Source organism: Macrobrachium rosenbergii, chromosome 47 (genome assembly GCF_040412425.1).
Source record: "Macrobrachium rosenbergii isolate ZJJX-2024 chromosome 47, ASM4041242v1, whole genome shotgun sequence".
In the NCBI taxonomy this organism is placed as follows: Eukaryota; Metazoa; Arthropoda; class Malacostraca; order Decapoda; family Palaemonidae; genus Macrobrachium; species Macrobrachium rosenbergii.
In genome coordinates this window covers 29,265,624-29,288,123 of record NC_089787.1, presented here as the reverse complement: position 1 = coordinate 29,288,123, position 22,500 = coordinate 29,265,624, and the positions used below count along the sequence as shown (strand labels likewise).

The window sequence follows — 22,500 nt, the reverse complement described above, 5'->3', positions numbered from 1 at the left end:
ACAAACCGTGATCAAACTTGAGAGAGAGAGAGAGAGAGAGAGAGAGAGAGAGAGAGAGAGAGAGAGAGAGAGAGAGAGAGAGAATGTTATATTTTGCTAGAAAGAACAAAACCGTTGCCATCATTAACCGTTACTTTTAACCTTGCCTCACCACTCTGAGTATTTGATATTAGTTCAAATCTTTCATAATTTCATCATCATCATTTAAAAGATACCCTAAGTCTTAATACATTGCTGTAAGTTGGTTTCCATCGTCGTCGATAATTCTTTTATTTATTTATTTTTTTATTCGCTGACGCGTAGGTGAATATTACAGCCAAAATCGATATAATTACTGCATCACCCTTTTACCAAAACAAATACATCCAGAGAATTCGACCTGCAGGATTTCATTATAGCAGAACGTTACAGTACAGAAAAAGCAACTGCTTTCGTGTTGAAACAACTGTATAACTTCCAGCGGTTTCTTTTCTAAACAAATGTTTAATTTTCAGCTGTTTATACAGCTGTCTAATCCCACACATGTCTTTAACGATTGATATATATATATATATATATATATATATATATATATATAAATAAATGTATAATATATATATGTATATATATACAGATAGATACATAGAGAGATATATAGACATGTGTTTAACAAATTATCTGTTTTCCAATGATATCCTTTCAGCAAACATCTAATCTTCATCTATATGATTTTAAAGAACTAAATATTTTTAAACGATATCTTAAATATACAAATACAATGTTTGAAGTCAAAATAAGAACATTACAGTAAAGAACTGATTTCCCTCATTCATATTTCAGTACAACCAGTGAGAAAACCTCATTTCCACAGAAACGAACAACCTCTAAAGGTGAGTGAGGACGAAAAGGAAGAATAGAAAGGGGGAGAAAGATGGGGAGGGGTAAAGGGGGGGGGGTGAGGGAATAGCAGGAGGTTGAAAGGAAAACTGCTACACACAAGGAAATCTTAGGACTTCGGGTCAATAACCCAGATGTCATCAATTTTTCAACCAGCGAACATAAACATAAGCACCGAGGAGTTTGAGTCTGCAATTCTGAGGTGGAAAGATTTTACCTTATCGAAACGCATTTATTTTATTATTATTATTATTATTATTATTATTATTATTATTATTATTATTATTATATTATTATTATTATTATTATTATTATTATTATTATTATTATTATTATTATTATTATTATTATCGTTGTTGTTTCTATTAGTTTGGTTGTTGACTTTGTTGCTAAAATTATATTCAGGTTGCAGATAAAAACATTTTAATTTATCTCTTCATTGATAAACAAGAACATGAAGATCCCTTAAGTACCAAGAGGTAATTTTACGCTACACAACATTCTAAATTAAGGAAAAAGAAAATTAAGACACATGTTTTTTCATTAAAGTTCACTAAATGGAGGACTACCAAAAAAAAGTACAGGCTACGAATGTCAGATGTCGCATCTTTTGGTTAAGTTTTACCAAAATGCAAAATAAATTCAACCATCATTATGTAATCATACGCGAACATATTTGGCAGAAACATCAAACATTCATAATTGCCGTTATGTTATATAATAATTCGACGAATAACGTTGGCCTCGAGAAAATCTTTCTATAAGACATTGACAAGATGTTTAAAGTCTCTCTCTCTCTCTCTCTCTCTCTCTCTCTCTCTCTCTCTCTCTCTCTCTCTCTCTCTCTCTCTATATATATATATATATATATATATATATATATATTGCAAAATGTTACATTCGTTCTAAAGAAAGTATTACACAGAATCTCACCCGTTTGTTCAAACTCTCTCTCTCTCTCTCTCTCTCTCTCTCTCTCTCTCTCTCTCTCTCTCTCTCTCTATATATATATATATATATATATATATATATATATATATATATATATATATATATATATATATATATATATATATATATATATATATATATACATATACACACACACAATGAATATGTTACATTCTGTTCTAAAGAAAGTATTACACAGTATCCTACCAGTTTGTTTAAACACTCTCTCTCTCTCTCTTTCTCTCTCTCTATCCATCCATCTTGGCGACTTCCATCCGACTTAAGATGGGATTACATTAGCCACTAGCTGCGAACAGATGGACAACGTCACTCCTCTGGCTGATTCGCTAAGCAATGCACAGCACAACATGAAATGCGAGCAAAAACGATCGCCAAGTAATCGTTCATGCCTTCGCTGATTGCATACGCAGGCGCAGTGGTACAACGCAGGCACGCACGCACGCACACACACATACACACACACCAGCACAGTGTAGCTGTGATGTGTTACCGAGCACGATAAGTCGTTGTTTATTGTGCTTTGGAAAGCGAAGTTATTCGCTATTTGTTTTTTGTGTTATTCAGATGGTAACAAATCGTTTAAAGGATTTGTGACTTGGCAAAATAACTTATAACTTTTATTTGGCTAGGAAACTATTTATGCACAATAACTTATAACTTTTATTTGGCTAGATAATTATTTATAAGTTTAAGTTGCCCATCACGATAAAAATTGCTACCTACTATATTTCAACGTCTTGAATATTTGTTACGATAATCTGCCCACATTTAATATATTCATAAATCTAGATTCCTTCTATGTATACAGTCATCTCTTGCAGTGAAACTGTGACCACGAAAACTGAAAACACTGAACTCTTTTTGTTCGTGGCTTTCAACTCGTAATGTGAAGAAAATGCAAACATGCCCTTTTTCCCCCATACTGTGAAAACAACCACTCAGTAAAAATTCTACGGGAATCTCTGAGCAAAAAGAGAATGAAAGTCTAAAAATGTCGACTTATTTTTCCAGTTAGAAGCAAACCGCTATGGAAAAGTTTTCTATTTTTAAAAGTCCTGAATAACAAAAATACTGTGGAGGGAAAAACAGTTAAATTTGACTTGAAAGGAAGGGACAGAATCTTTTAATGTGAGGAGGTTGTACGTAGATTTCAAGGAAAACCATTAATGTTCGAGACAGTATTTACATTTTCAAGGGAATTGTGATACCAGATGAAGAGGAGATAAAGAAAATAGCATAACAGCAGCCTATACCATGAGTCTTATTCAAGAGATGACAAACGTGCATTTCAAAAATAAAGAGTATATGCACTTGCGTATCTATTGCATATACAAGCCATAACTTTGTCATAACTATATCTATACACCATTTCATAAACATGTACCAATGTATTTGTGTATTTATGTATTTATCTAGAAAATTATGATATCAAGTACTAGCAAATCTTCACAACTCTACATATGACATGGTAAGTGTGCAGGCAGGCAGGCAGAAAGACGATCTCCCTTCGTACAAATCTATGCATGATGGGCTACTTTGTACCAAGTTTGGGCAAAATCCCTTCAACCGTGTGGGAGTTCTGATATGGTAAGCGTTACAGACACAAAAACAAACAGTAAACCAGACGGCAAGACTATAGTTCGCCCTGACTTTGCCGGTTGGGAACTAATAAATACGTAACGCCCAGAGTACTTTCGAAAGCGGCATATGCCAAACTACGATGCAAAACTATTTATTCACTACATAATCAACAGTGACGTTGAATGGTAACAAATATATGAATACAAAAATACAAAATCAAATGCAGTGTTCTTTTATCTCGACATTCCCCGAATATGAAGCTGTGACTATGTGCATTAGTTTCTTCTGAAGGGTACTTCGTTAAAAAAGATTTTATGTAAACGAATGACCTAGTTTTTAAATATTTACCAAATCGGGGTGGGCGTGTTTCGTCTTCATGTGGACCATGACCTGACGATTTTCTGATCACTGAATAAAAAAAATTATTTTGCAATGATAATTATTTTAAGAGTGCATATTCGTCCACATAAAATTATTTTCGTTTCTCACAGTACGACATTTTCCTCTTTTAAAGAGAGAGAGAGAGAGAGAGAATGCAAAGGTAGAGCCTTTCGGTACCTCCAAAAATCTTTACGGATGAGGATGCAAACTCCACTCTTTTTTTTTTTTTTTTTTTTTTTTTGACTCCTGCAGAGGCTGGTATCCATTTACAGCTGAGAACACATACGGGTAATAAGCCAAGAGCTATCTACAGAAATAGCAAACGTGAGCCCACCTCTGCTCCACTTAACCAAGCCGCTCACTTTGCAACCAAGCGCGCGCGCGTGCACATACAAACAAACATACACACACACATATATATATATATATACACACATACTTACATACATGCACATACATACATATATATATATATATATATATATATATATATACCGTACACATATATATAATGCATATATATACATTCATACATATATAGATGCGCGCGCGCGCGCGCGCGCCAGTATATGCATATGTACAAATCCAATCACCAAACTAAATAACAAAGGTGCGTTTGAAGATGAGATTATTTTGAAACACGGTCACAATAAAGAAGTCACATGGAAGAGTCGCCTATGGCCAGACCACTGAACACGGAAAGCCACTTAAGCTGCACACAAGTACAGTGATTACTCACTAAACTTAGACGATGAAGTCACTATGAGGATAATGTTGAAAAATGCTTGAAGGAGGAAATCGTTCGTTATATCATTTATGCATCTTTGAATATCATGCTCTTCCTGTTGACAGCGGCAGCTTTACCAACACTGACTTCTTAAGTCTGAAATGGCGTACAGCAAAGTTACTTTAAAATGTAACAGAAATCTAATATACATTTTGAATGAAAGATTAACACATTCCCCTATTAGCATTATATCATTCTTTTCCTCTTTACAGTGGCAAAGTTAGGGTTGAACTGTTTTACCAACACTGTCTCCTTAGTTCTAAATGGCGAAAAGTCAAGTTAATTTAAAATGTAACAGAATTGTAAATACATACTGAAAGATGAACACATTCTCTTATTAGTATTATAATAAGCTACATTAGTATTATAGTTGGGCTATATTAGTATTATAATAAGGCTACATTCTTCTCCTGTTAAACTGTAACAGAACTGTAAATATTATGAACACATTCTCTTATTAGTACAATAATAATACATTAGTATTATAATTGGGCTATATTAGAATTACAATTCATTCTTCTCCTGTTAAACTGTGAAAATGAAGAACTGCTAAATTAGTATTAATATATTAGAATGCTACATTCTTCTCCTGTTAAACTGTAACAGAACTGTAAATACATACTGAAAGATGAAGACATTCTCTTATTAATATAAGCTAAATTAGTATTATAATTGGGCTATATTAGAATTACAATAAGGCTACATTCTTCTCCTGTTAAACTGTAACAGAACTGTAAATACATACTGAAAGATGAAGACATTCTCTTATTAATATAAGCTAAATTAGTATTATAATTGGGCTATATTAGAATTACAATAAGGCTACATTCTTCTCCTGTTAAACTGTAACAGAACCGCAAATACATACTGAAAGATTAACACATTCTCTTATTAGTATTCTAATAAGGCTACATTCTTCTCCTTTCCATACAGAAGCATCGATACACCCGAGTTGCTTTTTTTTTCATCTACAGAGCTCTAAGTCATATTGCGAACGTCAAGAAGTCGACTCCGTAACAAGATAAACTGTTACATAACTGGGCAGATACCGTGTTAAGATACGATAGGCATGACTGACTCGCAAGAAAGATCCGAGCAAAGTGCACGGGTTCATTTGCATAAGACAAAAAACAAAAAAATGTGATGGACGAGTTAGTAGAGCCTTCTTGGGGCAAGGCGATTAATTTATACGATGCCTTTGAACTTGAGGAGGTCTCGGGAATGATAAAAGGGATAAAATAGATTTCAAGGAAGGAGGAGATGGAGAGGACGCGTACGAAATCTTGCAAGATACCCGTCCACAGAGGTTGATGCTTTGCAGTGGCTTATGTTTATCCTGTCAAGAAGTTCACAGAGGTGACATGATTACAATGCCGCTGATGTGACAACATTCGGCCTTAGTGGGAGAATTCTTTTTAAAAGTGTCTGGGATCCAACACTGTTGTGTAGAAGTTAAATTTATGAGTTGCAAAGGAATGGACAATTGTCAAATAGGGAACGGGGTGCAAACACGATTTATATACAGAACCGACCAGTAATACAAGGAGAGGAATGTAGTTTTGAACTCGGCATAACAACACGGAAAATGAAAGTTCAGCACTTTAATCTGTACTCATCAGATAACGTAACAAAACTGAGACATAATAATAAGAAAGATGTACTTGTGTTTATAAAACAAGCAGGTGCCGTTAGCACATAACCTGCTTTGGTCATAGTTGAAACACGCGACATATTTTAGGTAACTGTTGAGAGCGAGTGATTAGGCTTCTCTGTAAATAACCGAAAGATTATTTAACATGAACAAAATGGCGTCATGGGTCGTTAACCACACAGAAAACTAACATTAGACGTGTAAAGCTGTTTAATTGCTGGTACACCTTTATATAAGACTTGGGTATTTGTACCGTCAAAATGATGAAGATATGAAAATATATTTGCGACTGTATTGTCCTTATACCACAATTCTAATATATTTTCATGTTGTTATTCATTTATTTGTTAAAGCTTCTGCAACAGGTCAACATGGAGACCACTGTCCGCAGACTGTGTTCCACAGAGACTTAAATAAAAACATGATTCCACACAGGGACCATCTCCCCTAGGTCGTGTTACACACAGATCTATATAAAAAATATGATTCCACACATAGACCATAGCCCCTAGGTTCTGTCACACAGAGATTGAAATAAAAATATGATTGCACACTGTCCGTAAATTGTGTTGCACAAAAACCAAAATAGAAAAAAAAATATGATTACGCGCGGAGCTTGATATAGTAAGGATTAGCGCCTGAAACATGAATGACGTAAACGCTCGCATCGCTTCTATTTATAGACAAATCCCTCCTTAGGGGGATACACGTTTAAACTGCGCAGGAAACAAACACAACCATTACACAGCTCCAGTTTTATGGCTTCGTGTTCATAATTCCAGGGTAATTTTTCACCAGCTCTCTGATGGAGAATTACCGTTTTTTTTTTTCCAGCCGTCATGATAGTGGATAAAGATAGAGATTACTTTTTTTACCAGCTGCGATATAAAGAGAGAGAGAGAGAGAGAGAGAGAATAAACATACGTGACTACATTCATCTAATTTTGGAGTTTATTGTCGACTATACAAAGCATATAGTGCCCGATTGGCCAGCCCTAGGAGATCTGTTAACCAGCTCAGTGGTCTGGTTAAACTAAGATATACTTAACTTAACCAATTTATAAATAGTCTTATAATAATATGAGTCATATAAAAATTTTGCAAAAGTGGAAAATCAATGATAAAATCAATTTATATAATTCAACTTTCCACAAGCACAAAAACCTCAATGTTCACTTTCATTTCAACAACGTCCATTATTTTTTAAATATATACAACGATGACCATGAAACAACAAAAACGCCCAGAAGTACACAGACACATACACATATACATATACATACATATATATAATATATATGTATATATATTTTATACATATACACATTTATATCTATACAAATATATACATACATTATATATATGTATATATATATATATATATATATATATATATATATATATATATATATACACACACATACATAACTAAATTCAATAACCCCACGGAGAAATATGCGGTTCGAGCATTATGTAAATCATACCTCGATGCTTCATCATGATTGACGCGCTATCACCATCGGAGGCTATAAGTTTACTGACGTCAAGCCCGAGTCGAGGTAGACTGCAATAGACTGCTAGCGTCAGCGATATTATTATTATTATTTTTTTCTTGTTATTTTTTTCTTATGTGGAAGTTGATATTCTTGCTCTATATATAAACAAAATGATAAAAGTAATAGAAGGATACAGTTACTGAAAAATTACACATAAACCGCACACACATATATGTGTGTATGTATATATGTATGTATGTATGTATGTATGTATATATATATATATATATATATATATATATATATATATATATAGTATGTGTTTATACACAAACACACACACATACATATATATAATACATATATATAAATAAATAAATATATATATATATATATATATATATATATATATATATATATATATAATATGATCTTATATAGATACAACACATACATATATCATGGATAAAAGGAATATAAATGATCTCATTCTATTCTGTTCATGAGGAAGGAAATCTCAGCGAACATCACTCACAAACTTACACGATCACTCATACAACAGGACTGATCAAGGCAGATTCAACAGCCATTTATTACATTGTATTGAATATAGAATTTAGGCCAAAGGCCAAGCACTGGGACCTATGAGGCCATTCAGCGCTGAAACGGAAACTGACATCAAAAAGTTTTGAAAGGTGTAACAGGAGGAAAACCTCGCAGCTGCACTATGAATCAATTGTTAGGAGAGAGTGGAAAGTCAGACAGAAGAAAGAGAATATGATAGGAAGTACAGTAAAAGAAACGAAAGGGGTTGCAGCCAAGGCCAGAAGGCACGTTGCAAAGAACCTTAAGTAATGCCTACAGTACACGGCACGAGGTGCACTGACGGGATTTATTTCATCGTAGCTCCCGAGCTTGATTAGAGCAGCCAAACCTTTATCTGACTCCAATCACAAGAAAAAAAAACACGCACATACACACACACAGCAACCCCAATTAAGAGACAGGCCACTGCGACTGCCAAAGCTTAAATTCTACTGAAATATAATCAACACATAACTTTGATTTTAACGTTTGCCTATATTCCAACAACTTCGCTGCAACTTCAGTCAAAAATATTCCAGTTAGATATAAATAGCTTCCAGTTATGGAATGGAACTGCAAGCACTATATTAATAACACGGAAGTCTACAAAACAAGGAGACTGCAGCCTTTAATTATTATTATTAATATCGATAAAACAGTATTATTTTCGTAAGGTAAAACTCTTGCAGGCAAAACGTTATATGTACAAAGAAGATGCGAGGAGGTAAACAAATACATTATATTTGTAAATGTATGTATGTATGTATGTGTGTATGTATGTATGTGTATATATATATATATGTTATATGTATGTATATATATACTGTAAATATAGATATATATATGTATGAATAAATATACGTGTATCTATATGAATACAAATTATATATATATATATATATGTATGTATATATATATATATATATATATATATATATATATATATATATATATATATATATATATATATATATATATATATATATATATATATATATATATATATATATATATAAAACACGTAGGTACATGAGACAGAGAGACAAAAAGAGAGACAGAGAGATCCATATCTAACTGTTCCTATTTCTTCTCTATACTTTCAGGCTTTTATTCTCGATACAGTCAAACGAATACTACTCATGCTATTAGTAATCAGTGCACCATTATGTCTAAAGAAAGTACGAATTCTTGGAGTTCCGTACTCCTCCGAAATTTCACTTTCCAAGAGCCTTAGAAAGTGTAAGAATTAAGCAGTAACATTTAAAATGTGTTATCATCTCTCTCTCTTCTGAAGATTTTCCCCTCCCGTCAAAACATAGGAAAATTCCTCAAGAAACTACATTTGACCGAAGTATTGATTATTTGTTCTTTGGATAATATGCATTTTAGAGCTCCTTCAAGAACCATGCTTAATATGCAGCTTTATTAGCCTAGATTACTATCTCCACTCTTCCTGGCCCAGATAAATCAAAATTACTTTGATTTACAGCATATTTGTACTGCCACTAAATCATGATTCCTTCTCGTTCTCTCGGAAATCTGGCCAAGCAATTCCTTTAACAATTCCTTCTAAGGGAGTGACTTACTTTCAGATATAACTGCACGGACCAAACAAAACTTGCAACTCAGTACCTAAATAAAAGAAGTAAAGTATGCGCAGAAGTTTGTTCGGCGCAATCGAGTTTTCTGTATATCCTATTATCAGGGCCAACGAAAATAGATCTATCTTTCGGTGGTCTGATATAATGCTGTATGAGCCACGGCCCATGAAACTTTAACCACGGTCGGGTGGTGCCCTGGCCTATATCGTTGCCAGAAGCACGATTATGGTTAAATTTAAATTTAATCAAAAATAAATAAAAACTACTGAACTACTGCTAGAGGGCTGCAATTTGGTATATTTGATGACTGGAGGGTGGACGATCAACATACCAATTTGCAGCCCTCTAGCCTCACTAGTTTTTAAGATCTGAGGGCGGACAGAAAAAGTGCAGACAAAAAAAAAAAAGTGCGGACAGAATAAAGTGCGGACGGACAGACACAGCCGGCACGACAGTTTTCTTTGACAGAAAACTAACTAGGAAATATTTCTTGGGATAAACTTCAAGGTCTACTAAATGCAAATGGGACTTGACATGACGTACTCCAGGAATACTGGAAATTCTGAATACTTTGGTTTCCAGGCTGTTAAAATGTTACTTTAAAAACAACAAAATAAGTGGGGTCAGGTGGGGCAGCGAAGCGAAACAGGCATCAAGTTCAAACTTATTCAATTCTGCATCCTCGTCAGAAGTGATGAATCCGCATAAATGCATGAACGTCGCGACACTGTCTGTCCTCAAATAATTTTCTAGTCACTTGTCTAAGTCGAAATTTCTACGGTGTTAAGGGTAGAAGAGTACACACATTATCCAAAAATTTCACACACTTCGTACTTAGCGACGCCACACAAATACTGTAAAAACAAACGGTGAGTCGGTTGCACAACGGTGACACTATAGAAACTGCCGCTCAGACAAATTACGAGGAAAATGATAAGTAAGCTGTTTTCCCCCCCGGGGGATTTTTGTGACTTCAGTCTGGCTTTTCTTTTGAAGCTTTAAAGGCGGGCGTCGTGAAGATTACCGAAACCCACAGAAACCATACGAAATCCTGTCCCCTAGCAAATTACAGAACCTGTGACGACTGAAATCTAGCGAGACTTCATATATATATATATATATATATATATATATATATATATATATATATATATATATATATATATATATATATATATATATATATATATCTGTATATATATATATATATATATTATATACAAATATATACACACACATACATATATATATACATATATATATATATATATATATTGTATATATATATATATATATATATATATATTATATACAAATATATACACACACATACATATATATATATATATATATATATATATATATATATATATATATATATATATATGTGTGTGTGTGAGAGAATAAATAAAATAGAGAGAGAGAGAGAGAGAGAGAGAGAGAGAGAGAGAGAGAGAGAGAGAGAGAGAGAGAGAGAGAGAGAGAACCAAAATTCTTGAAAATAGGTGACAGCACTCATGACAAACAAGGGACACAACAGAATTCCATACCGTGGCGGTGGAAAGTATCATCGAACAGAGAAATGAGAACTTACTAACAAGACTAAACAAGATTAGCCCCGTATTCGCTACGAATCTACATATAAACATCCTTCTGGTAACAAATATAATGATAGCAAGACAAAACCACTGACATAATTAAGTACAACGTATAAGTGCATACAGCACTCATAAATACCAAAATTAAATAAGAAAAATGTATAGAAAATAGAAAACGATTAGTACTTTCGGAACGAACAAAAGGATAAAGAGACAAACCACTCAAGTAACCTCAGCTCACAGACATATCAGGAAAACAAACAGAAAACGAGAATACACAGCCGGGACTCACATACACCGTCTCCCACAACCACTGACTTTGCGCCGACTCAGTTGAATGAACTGTTTTCATGTATTTGTTGATAAAAACAAAAGGCAAATCCCTCTACTGACTTTGCGCTGACTCAGTTGAATGAACTGTTTTCATGTATTTGTTGATAAAAACAAAAGGCAAATCCCACTACAGACTTTGTGCTGACTCAGTTGAATGAAATATGTTCATGTATTTGTTGACAAAAAAAAATGGCAAACCTCACTGCAGACTTTGCGCTGACTCAGTTGAATGAAATGTGTTCATGTATTTTTGACAAAAAAAAAAAAAAATGGCAAACCTCACTGCAGACTTTGCGCTGACTCAGTTGAATGAAATGTGTTCATGTATTTGCTGACAGAAACAAAAGGCAAATCCCACTACAGACTTTGCGCTGACTCAGTTGAATGAAATGTGTTCATGTATTTGTTGAACAAAAAAAAAAAAAAAAAAAAAAAGGCAAATCCCTCTACAGACTTTGCGCTGACTCAGTTGAATGAAATGTTTTCATATATTTGTTGACAAAAAAAAAAGAGGCAAATCTCTCTACAGACTTTGCGCTGACTCAGTTGAGTGAAATGTTTTCATGTGTTTGTTGCCAACCTCCCCCCCCCGCCCCCCGGCTCAAAAATGACAAAAAATGGCAAATCCAAAATATGTATAGACACGAGTCAGTCACACGTAAACAGTTGACCACAATGCCAATTGGCATCAATGGCGCGTATGGAAATTGGTAAAACGCAATTTCATGGCGGATTACACCCATTCATGTATAGATGTCCGTGCGCGTGTTAATAATACGCGTTTCAGAAATAATTCATTCAGACGCATCACTACATCATTCCATACGTATTTTTTTTCTACTATTTCTATCGAGTCTTTTGTTCTTTAGCATAATGTCAGAATATTCTCATTTACGAATTCATCGCCATAATTTTCTTCATTTTGTTTTAAAAATTTTTCATTCAATTCCAGCCGTTTCAAATAATTAAAACTTATTTTCACTGTGTGGCACGAAAAATAATTATCCTATTAAAAAAAATTCTTCACAGGTATCAACAAAATCTAAATCCATGAAAACATAATTTGGTATATTGTTAAATTTATTCATTTTCCAACAAATTCATGGAATTTTGCTTAGTAAAAGCCTTAGCTCACGCAACATGATGGGGAATTTCGAAAAAAAAAAAATACATACGCAAACGATTCTGTGTCAGAAAATAAAAACATGAGTGGAAGGCGTGGGGGGAGGGGATTTACGATGCTGGGTTCTTGAATGACTTTTACATATAAGAAAGATGCTGAGAGAGGCGAGAAGTAAATAAAAACATGAATGGAGGCGGGGGGGTGGGGTGGGGGTGGAAATGTGAGATGATAGATCCTGGAATTATTTATACATATAAGATGTTGAGAGAAGCGAGAAGTCAGTCAGGTGGAAATTTCCCGAGAAAGAAGACCAGAGCGGTCGAACCCCACTGGAAGGCAGAACTAACCTTATTTTAAGAAAGACAATAAACAATACTCTATGAAAGATATTCAGTATAACTGTCTGGAAAACATTTATGGAGCAAGATGAACCGAGAGGAGGCAGCTGAAGAGAATTTGTGGCACAGATATATCAATCTGTGTTTAGGAGTGATGTTGAATAGACTACAGAAAAGAAACAAAAAATTGCTTGAGGAATTGCTTCGGGAGAAGAACGACGCGGAAAAACAAATATATGAATGGGTCAGGTGTTCAGATCGGTAGAGAGAAGTTCTAAGAACTCCGGGAAAGAATAACCAGTTATAAGATGTTTGTGAATTGTCATTCTTATATTTGTTTAGTACAACTAAATTTTTCCGCTGATAATGAAAAAAGGCTATACTCGTATATGCAAGTATGTGTGCAGTGTAAAGATTTTTCTTTGTTTTTATAAAATATGTATGCAAATAAACACACTACCAATGTATTTGATAATCCCAACTCACGTGCACACAATATATACATACATACCTACATATATCATATATATATATATATATATATATATATATATATATATATATATATATATATATATATATATATTTATATATACATACAGGCCTATATATATATATGTATATATATATATATACTATATATATGTATATATATATATATATATATATATATATATATATATATATATGCATATATATATATATATATAATGCGTGCATGTAAGCGCTTGTGGGAGGTGGGATTCGATCACATATATACAAATTGGCAGCGTGATTAATCGCATACATATTTACGACAAGATTATTAAAAACAAGGGAAAATCTTTCCACATCTCGCCAGCCTTTACACTAAATACCAAACCAGAGATGAACTATAAACATTCCAACACTTCGCCAAGATCTCTGGAGCGCTAAGGGAGAACAATCACATACATAATTTCCGTCGGCTAAACACACACACACACACACGGCGTAATTACATGGCGCGGCGCCCAATTCACGAGCCTCCGAAATGGCATGGAATGAATACGTCCTATCTGCATAACGCAAATTATATTCACATTACGGCGAACACCCGAATAACAATGCAACAATTGAACACGGCCGCCTAGTGGGAGACAGCTTATGACAACACAGCGCCAATGAGGCCCCTGCCCGCCCTTCCGCCCGCCCGCCCTTCCGCCCGCCCGCCCGTCAGCCCGCTATCAGCCGTGACGTCACCGCGAAGCATCTTCACTGAAGCGAGAGAGAGAGAGAGAGAGAGAGAGAGAGAGAGAGAGGCATATCCAGGGCGAATGAAGCCTTCAGGAGGCTCGCTGACGTCAGTCATGAGAAATTGGCGCTTCTCTTGAATAATTTCCCTTGTGGATCGCAGCGCTCGCACAGAAGAATAATAATTCATAAGGAGAGCGAAGATTCTAACGTTATCGTGCTTTACACGATACTTAGATACTTACTAATACAATAATGATTCACACGGAGAAAGAGGTCTCGCGGGAATCAGGTAGGTCGACGAGAAAGCACGGTATTAATGTTATGTGACTGCTGAGTGTTAAGTGACTTAAACGAAGAAGAATTAAGGTCAGTGAATACTGAGTGCTGACGCAAAAGAAGAATGAGATCATTCCTCACTGTTGGAAACTGCGTGTAAACTGATTAATACTAAATTTATAAAGAAATCTTGAAATTTAAATAAAATGGGAAAAACAAACACATTCAGCAATAAAATTTTAGCACTGCCAAGACCACCCAAATATGTAAAACGATGAAAAATAGTTAAGCTTGAGTGGGCGCGCGTGAGTGGGTGTGTGTGATTTCTCAAGTACGGCAGGACAGAATTCGGTCAAACCTGGCAGACAGCTTTATAACGTGACTGTCTCGAGATCATTCAGTTTTGGAGAAAACTCAAAGTTGAGAACTGTCATCTGAACGATATTTAAACAAGGCTGCATTAAATTATGTTCTCCCAATCTTAAGACATCGAACTCACCCAAACACGCATGCAAATAGACATGGGAGAAAATGTTCTCCTTTCAACTTCATCGGAGGGGATAATTAGGTATCCAGAAACAGTTTGATGTTGATTTTAAAACATGAAGAACAAGAACTTCATTATGAGGCCACAAATCTCCGCCTAGACTAAAAAAAAAAAATCCACAAACAAAGCGACAAATTATAAAGAAAAAAAAATACCGTACTTCTCGCACTGCAAAACGACAATGCACAAAAATAGTCTTATTATTTCATCTGAGACGCGAAAAATAACCTATCAAACGTCATCGCATTCAACTGAAATGAAGGCAAGATAAAAACGTCACGAAAGCTAAAAATGAGCTCTGCAAAATATGATTGACAAATGAGCATCTGAGCACAAAAAGATGCAGAGGCGTTTGAATATGAATAAACAGCCACCTACTTTCCTCTGGCTTCGAGAGAACTGTGACGTCAACCAAAGCCTTAATCAAATCTCAGTTACAACGCAAAATAAATATCTTTCCATATAAAGAGAGTGTGTGTGTGAATGTACAGTATATATGTATAAAGTATCCATTCACTCGTATGGTTTTACTCGCAAACAGAGGGGATTGCAGGAAATGTTGCTACCTTATATCATCATCAAAATATGTCGAGTCTTGTTATTGCTCTGTTATAAAATTTCTTGACTGAATAAGTCATCAACTCTCTTGCTGACTGACACATCTTCGAGATTTCGCCTGTTATTTTTGTGTTATTTTGCTTTTATAATAATAATAATAATAATAATAATAATAATAATAATAATAATAATAATAATAATAATAATAATAATAATAATAATAATACAGCTTTTGTTAAACAGAATGGCAGTTTCAACAGCATTTATTCTATATAGTAAACGTTCAGTTGAACGTTTACTATATAGAATATAGTATTAAAGAAGGTCTTTTTCCTAATAATAATAATAATAATAATAATAATAATAATAATAATAATAATAATAATAATAATAATAATAAAGGCTTTATTTTGCATAAGAATTCAATACATAGAAGTTAAACTACAAAATACTGAAAGAAGTAAAAAACACATACATTCATTCATATATTTAATACGAGGAGGAATGCCGCTTGGTATATAGTCGAGTATAAGTTTCACTACACTTAAACCGGGTATGCTTGGGACAACAGCCGAAGATATAAGTACAAAATAAAGTCCTATATTTAGAGCAGGAAAAAGGAAAAGGAAAACAAAAATAGGAAATATAAGCTGAAGTCAAACCCTCGACAAATAACAATCCGGCGAATGGAAGATTGTGAGAGAAAGAAACTAAGTCCACCTGTGAGAGAAAAATTATCTTGATGAGAGAGAGAGAGAGAGAGAGAGAGAGAGAGAGAGAGAGAGAGAGAGAGAGAGAGAGAGAGAGAGAGCAGTAAGTAAGAAACGTTACCAGCAATCATTTGTTTCTAGGAATAGCGAGCCAACGGCCCACAACAAAACAACAAAATAGATTCGGAACTTCATTCTACATTAATATCATATAAGTTGCTGAGGGACCTTAATTAATAGCAGGTTCATAAAATATATGGAATCAGGTAATTAACATCAGTGATAAGACAAGGTAATTAACATAAGTGATAAGATAAGGTTCACAAAACAAATGAAATAAGGTAATTAACACAGTTACAAAGAATGGGATCATAAAATATAACTAAGTGCAATCAAATGAAGGTAGTATCTTACTAACATTTCCAAATAATAATAAAGAGGGAATATCTTCCTCAGAAATCTCATAAAGCAGACCCGAGAATAACATTTACCAAGAAACTCGGGTAATATCTGTTATTCCCATAACGATATGTGTATCTGACAAAGTGTATATTAAGAGACAAGAAACTGCGTGTCACACGTTGCAATTTCCCTGAATATAAATATCAACGCAAATTAAGTTTATGAGAGAGAGAGAGAGAGAGAGAGAGAGAGAGAGAGAGAGAGAGAGAGAGAGAGAGAGAGAGAGAGAGAGAACACTATCTCCTTTATAATCATAAACTGGTTTCCATTTCTGAGCACTCAAGACACACAAATAAGTGACACATGCAATGTACAAAAATGATAACTTATTAAAAATAGAAAATAAGGCTTTCGTGTGGATGGAATCACACGAAATCACGAACGAAGTAAATATTCACTTGGTTAAGAAAATGACACTCTTTTTGACGGATTTTTTTCCGACGTCACAAGAAACATATTGCCAACGTTTTAACAAACGCGAAGAAGCTATAACAAATAAAAAATGAGCCGAAGTTTCTTCGTCGCAATCGAGCTTTCTGTACAGCGCATAATCAGGCGACCGAATTAGCTTTATCTTTCGGTGGTCTCGGTAATGCTATAAGAGCCACGGCCAAGAAACTTTAACCACGGCACGGTGGTGGCCTGTTTTACATCGTTGTCAGACGCACGATTATAGCTAACTTTAACCTTAAATAAAATAAAAACTACTGAGGCTAGAGGACTGCAATTTGGTATGTTTGATGATTGGAGGGAGGATGATCAAAATACCAATTTGCAGCCCTCTAGCCTCAGTAATTTTTAAGATCTGGGGGCGGAGAGAAAAAGTGCAGACGGACAGACAAAGCCATCTCAATAGTTTTCTTCTACAGAAAACTAAACATATCACACGTATAAAAATTAACTTCTTTTTTAACGGCTACAGAATTTCTCTTTTTCCTTCAAAAGACATGCAATTTGCATCACGAGTGATACAATGCGACTATTCTAACAAAGATCCAATGCAATATGGATGAAATCAATATAAATCATCACCAAAATTTGGAGATTTTACAAACGTTTGGAAGTGTGGAAGAGTAATTGCTTGATGATACCTTGTCTTGGGAGGTATTCTCTGCCTAAAGATTGAATGATATTGAAGAGCACGCTTAAACATTGGTTTAATAATAATAATAATAATAATAATAATAATAATAATAATAATAATAATAATCGCAAGGGAAAGACAAAATCTTCAAGAACCATCCGATAATACGAGAAAATATAACATAAAAACTATTATAATAACAACAACAACACATCAATAATAATAATAATAATGATAATAATAATAATAATAATAATATTAATAATAACAACAACAACAACCACAACAACAACAGTATCAACAGAAGAAACTTCAAGCCTCGCTCATAAAATTTTCTAACTACAGTTCACTTTTTTTAGACCAACAACAGTCCGTCAACAGAACTTCCGACATAGGAATTTACTTCCCGAGGTTGGAGTCAACCCCATTACTCAAACTTCTCTTCTATGACCTTACTTCTTTACTTCTTTAAATCTATTTAAATGTATTCATTTGTATGTTGTTAGCAATATACAATCTTTACCTCCTTCTACTCGTCGAAATAAAACAAATCTTATCCTATCTTCAACTAACACCTAAAGGTTTCACACGTCACAGAGCGCTTTCTTGTCATTTTTTAAGCAGATATCTGCTGAGGCAGGTGGTAGCTGAACCTTCCCTAGTTCATATAAAGATAAACCTGGATATATAGGTAAAAGATGCGTTCATCAGCTAACACCCGATGAACAGAAAACCTCAGAGCTATCGTACTTGAAAGATAACTATTACTAAGAGGCTTTGGTCCTTTCCGCCATCAGTCTTTTAGGAGTCTGATGCTATTTCGATCCGACAAAAGCGTCTTACAATATTCATAATGAAATTAGAATGTGGCAGATTCTTCTAACTTCTGTTTCTCTAATCTCAGTTTCATTTACTAAAGAATAAAAAAAACAACTGAATTCCCCACTAGAAAAATACAAATGAAATCGAAGCCCTGCAGACATATTCTCTCATCATTGATAAAAATACATGGCGACAGATAAATCGAATCTCGGTTTCATTTTGGAAAGAAATCAAAAACTTAAACAACTAAATTCCCTACCCAAAAAACTACATGCTAAATCGTATCCCTTGCAGACATATTCTCTCATCATTGATAATGAAATCAAAAGGCGACAGATTCTTTTAACCTGTTTCTCTCATCTCGGTTTCATTTTGGGGAGAAAAAAAATAAATAAATAAAAAACCAAAACACAACTGAATTCCCTACTCAAAAAACTACATGCGAAACCGTATCCCTTGCAGACATATTCTCTCGTCACTGATATTGACATCAAAAGGTGACAGATTCTTTTAACTTCTGTTTCTCTCATCTCGGTTTCATTTTGGAAAGAACAAAAAAAAATAAATAAAAAAACAAATAAATCAATAAAAAAACCAAAACACAACTGAATTCCCTACTCAAAAAACTACATGCGAAATGGTATCCCCTGCAGACATATTCTCTCATCACTGATAATAAAATCAAAAGGTCACAGATACTTGCAAGTTGCTTCTCTCATCTTGGCTTCCTTTAGAAAAGAACCAAAAAAAAAAAAAAAAATTAAAACCATACTGAAGTCCCCACCCAAAAACATACTACGAAATCATAGCCCCTGCAGACATATTCTCTCACCATTGATAATAAAATCAAAAGGCGACAGATACATTTAACCTCCACTTCTCTTATCTCAGTTTCATTTAGAAAAGAATAAAAAAATATACATCTGAATTTCCCCACTCAAAAAGTAGACAAAATCGCATCCAATGCAGACAATCTCTCATCATTGATAATGAAATCAAAAGGAAACGGATATCTCGACTTGCTTCTCTCATTTCAATTTCAGGTATTTCATTTAGGAAAGACATAAAATAATGTAAAAGGAAACTGAATATTCGACCTTCATCCAGTTTCATTTAGGAAAGAATAAAAAAAAAAAAAATACAAAAGAAAAACAACACCATATCCCGAAGACATAATCTCTAATCATTGATAATGAAATCAAAAGGCAACGGATACGTTCTTCAACTTGCTTTTCTCATCTCAGTTTCATTTGGAAAAGAATAAAAAAAAAATTAAACGACCGAATTTCCCCCTTCCCTTAAAAAAAAAATACAAACGACATCATATCCCTTGAAGACAATCTCTCATCACTGATAACGAAATCAAAAGGCAATGGATGCCTTCTTCAACTTGCTTCTCTCATCTCAGTTTCATTTGGAAAAGAATAAAAAAAAAGTAAAACAACCGAATTTCCTTAAAAAGAAAAAAAGAAAAATACAGACGATACCGTATCCCTCGCAGACATATTGATCCTCATGCAGCCAATTACACTCGACGTCGAACACCCTGCGAATGGCCGTCAGATCCTTCCACACAAAGACTGCTGCGAAACGCTTGTAACAAGAGAACCTCGCATGAAGTGTCTTTCTAAATCACACCGACGAATGATGATCGTCAAGGTCTATTCAAACGATGGAAGAGAACACGGGTTCACGTTAAAGGTCAGACGTCTACATATGTATAATTCTAGACGAAAGGGAGGGAGAGAGGGAGAGAGGATGTCAGCCTGTTCTCTGATACGAATGAAACGTTATTGGAATACCAGCCTCCTTATCAATATTAATAACGAGGGCGTGGGGGGTAAATAAACAGAGGTGTGTGCCTTTATGCGTGGGACACGGATGGATGTTGAAAAATTAATGTCTTGGCTTTTCAGTTCCATGTTAATAATATCAAAGGAGTGAGAATACAGTCATATTTATAGGTGCACGGAAGCATAAGCGTTCTCGTTCAAGATTAATGCAACGGCTATCTTGAGAACGCTAACAATTATTATTATTATTATATATATATATATATATATATATATATATATATATATATATATATATATATATATATATATATATATATATATGTGTGTGTGTATGTATTTATATTTCTACAAATATATATATTACTTCTTCCAATTTTCAAGGCTAAAGTCTTGAAGGGATAGACAAACACTGTTATTATGACCCCATATTTATTCATTACCAAGCCGGCAGCGGTTTCAACTATTAACCCACGGCCTTCTTGCCGGGAGATACTGAGAGTGATGCAAGTAAGCCTTAGACGATGTATGCTGATTAGCATATATATAAATAAATAAATAAATAAATAAATATATATATACATATATATACATATATATATATAATGCCTTAGATGATGTATGCGGATTAGCATATAAATAAATAAATAAATAAATAAATATATATATATATATGTGTGTGTGTGTGTGTCTGTAACGTTACGAAAACCCTGAGACAATAAACAGCCCAGTTACTAAACTTCCAAAAGCCAATCAACACAATAATCATCAATTATCAAGAAGCTTCAACGTTAATATGTAAATCGAAAAAAAAACTACTCAACAAAAAACCCTAAAAAAAAAAAAAAAGTAAAATGAAAACACCACAAAAGAAACAGACTTAATATCCTGACGAAAGCGAAGACCGTATCCCAATTGAAATACCAATCCCAAGAAGGACAGTATTGCAAATATGGCTGGACATCACAGAGCAAGAATTTCTAATGAAATCGTCCCGACGCCGTCCCAGAACAAGAAATTATTAAGCGCGGCAAAGCAAGGATTGCTGGAATTCTCATCTGGAAAAGGAACAATGCGTTCAAGAGGAACAAGTAATGAATGCGCCGAAGTTTCTTCGGCGCAATCGAGTTTTCTGTACAGCGGTTACAGCGTCTAATCAAGGCCACCGAAAATAGATCTATCTTTCGGTGGTCTCGGTATAATGCTGTATGAATCACGGCCCATTAAACTTTAACCACGGGCCAGTGGTGGTCTATCCTATATCGTTGCCAGAGGCACGATTATGTTTAATTTTAACCTTAAATAAAATGAAAACTACTGAGGCTAAAGGGCTGCAATTTGGTATGTTTGATGATTGGAGGGTGGATGATCAACATACCAATTTGCAGCCTTCTAGCCTCTGTAGTTTTTAAAACTGCGGACAGAAAAAGTGCGGACGGGACAAAGCTGGACAGTTTTCTTTTACATAAAAAGTAAAACACACAGCATGAAAGAGGAATAAACTTTTAAGGGGAATGAAATTAAACACGTGAAAAGAGAGTAGTAGCAAGTTCCTGGTAAAAAAATGTTTCTTTCAGACGATCGAAGGACCAGTCTCCAGCACTTCTTGACGATCCACAAAATTATGCGAGGACCAGTCTCCAACACTTCTTGACGATCCACTTACGTATGCAAGGACCAGTCTCCAACACTTGATGACGATCCACAAAGT

General features: G+C 34.4%; 1 protein-coding gene across 1 annotated transcript in view; it reads right to left on the bottom strand.

Annotated features, from left to right (window-relative positions):
• The window catches only part of LOC136830711 (terminal nucleotidyltransferase 5C), an 826,400-nt gene that overhangs the window by 515,335 nt on the left and 288,565 nt on the right, over nucleotides 1–22,500 (bottom strand). The window contains exon 4 of the mRNA XM_067090497.1: nucleotides 4,550–4,693. The gene's annotated coding sequence lies outside the window, so the exon portion shown is untranslated. The remainder of the gene's footprint in view (nucleotides 1–4,549; nucleotides 4,694–22,500) is intronic.